The sequence below is a fragment of the Galeopterus variegatus genome, unplaced genomic scaffold, assembly GCF_000696425.1.
Source record: "Galeopterus variegatus unplaced genomic scaffold, G_variegatus-3.0.2 Scaffold1402, whole genome shotgun sequence".
Lineage (NCBI taxonomy): Eukaryota > Metazoa > Chordata > Mammalia > Dermoptera > Cynocephalidae > Galeopterus > Galeopterus variegatus.
This window is the reverse complement of record NW_007727513.1, coordinates 194,726-196,970: the sequence shown is the minus strand read 5'-3', so window position 1 is coordinate 196,970 and position 2,245 is coordinate 194,726.

The following is a 2,245-nucleotide window of genomic DNA, read 5'->3' as shown; positions in this document are numbered from 1 at the left end:
AAAAAAAGAAGGCAAAGCATCACCCTTGGCAGTGGAGAATTTGCCATCTCTGCCTGGCACCCATGCATTCCACCTCCCCCACCCCACCCCAATCAGCAGGTACTCTCTCCTTCCAGGCCTCTGCATGGGCTTTGTGCAGGCTGGAATCTATCCCAGGCACCAAAAAGACTCTGGAAGGCTCACTTCCAATTCCCATTTTCTCACCATTTAGCAGAAGGGTGGATTCACACACACCCAAATAAAATGGTGAATTCTTTTACTAGCAGTATTCTACTACTGGAAATCTTTAAAACACATTTTTCCACTGCCACATTATTATGATAATTAATGTTCATAATGATGACCCGAAGGTCTGTCAGACTCTGAGGAACCTAATGAATAATTAAGAGAATGAGATGGCTTTCAATAGAATTTCACGCTCAGTGCATTTTGTATTCTAACACTTTTGGTAGATGGTCATGGTTGATTGTCTATTTCCCCAGTCATGCGAGTAAACAGAGGATTTACTGTGTTTCAAATGTACCACCATGGTAAGTTATTTGGGAGCATATTAAGCCAAAATCTGAGGTGTATTCCAAATCCTCAGGCAACTCTGGCATACCTGTGCAGGCTGCCACATGAGTTGCAGCCACACGGAGGTGTGGATAGCTGGAACCACTCAGATCCTATCCTTTTCTTTCTAGACTGAAAAAAAAATGTTGGAATTAAGGATAATTATAAATAAAACTAAATACTAAAATACTGTTCCTATAATCGAGGGACCATTTGTTGCCCTTATTCATTTTAATATGTTTAAAGAATTTAACACAGGACTGATGCTCATAAATTATCTGGATTGAGGGTTCCTTTCCTACTTTGGGTGCCACTTCATACTCCAATGAAAACTTAACTCTTGTCTCTCTCTTGCTGCTCCTGTTATTGGCAGACATATCACTCTACTTGGAGAAAATTCCAAATCATTGTTTACAGTGGAAGAAAAGTTCAACACCTACATTTGGCAGTTTGAAAAATTAAGATCCCAAATGGTGACATGACTTGCCCAAGCTGCATAGCAAGTTAGTTATAGAGCCCTAGTGAGAACCTGCAATTCCCCAATTCCCAAGCAAAGACCTTTGTGCCAACATCTGCCGCTGCACTGAAGCCAGTAACTGTGGATGAAAGCCCTCTGCCTATCACAGCCAGAGAAACCAACAAAAGCACTGGAAAATGGTATTTCAATAAATGCATTTGACTAATAAGGTTGAAGTACCAAGTATTCTATTGAAAATATCTGAATTGAAAGGATTTAAATAGCTTTAAGCAGAAAATTAAAGCACACATGACATTGCCCATTTTTAGGAGCTCTGTGTCTCAGGGACAGGCAATTTAGTAATTTAGAACTTTTCGTGAGTGTTCCTCCAGGTTTTGATTTGTCTTCAGAATGGAGGCCATGTCTACAAGAGAGTGTGAGCAGTTTTTGCTCATTCTTCAGGAGGTTTTGCCAGGTGCAGGAAAGGCGGTTGCTTGGTGTAATAATCAAATCTTTACCACCCACCCACATCCACACACGCACAGCTAAACCATTTGAAAATAAATTGTAGACTCATGCCATTCAACTTGCATATATTAGGAATAAGGACATTCTCCCTAGTGGTAAGATGATATTTAGATAACAAGATCTTGGGGGCAAGGGTGTTAACCTTAGGGTATCATTTAGTGTATCATAATTTGGGGTATCATTACTTCCAGATTCTTTCAGTGGACAGATCTTGGAAAAACAAATAAACTTTTTTTTTCTTCTTGGCTGCTGGCTGGTATGAGGTCCAAACCCTGATCTTGGTGTTACAACACCATGCTCTAACCAACTGAGCTAACCTGCCAGCCTCAATATACTTTTAAAAGATAATTTCATGTGGATCTTCTCAGTTCAAATTTAACCTTACAGTGTTTTATTTTAATATCCTTGATTTAATGTTTGATTTTGCATCTCTTCTCTCTTACATTGAAAATCTTGGTTTCTAATAATATAACATTTCTTTTCTCCTAATTCAGAATTATATATTCATTTCCTCCTAATTCAGAATTATATATTCATTTCCTCCTAGTTCAGAATTATAATACCATATTAACAATAAATTACTGAGTGAAGTATAAAATTTCTTTCTATTCTTTTACCCTTAGATCATATCCTACTATGGGTGTATAATCAGAGTACTGAAATAATTCTGTTCTCTGTGTGGCTGTTGTTCCCACATTTGAAATAAAG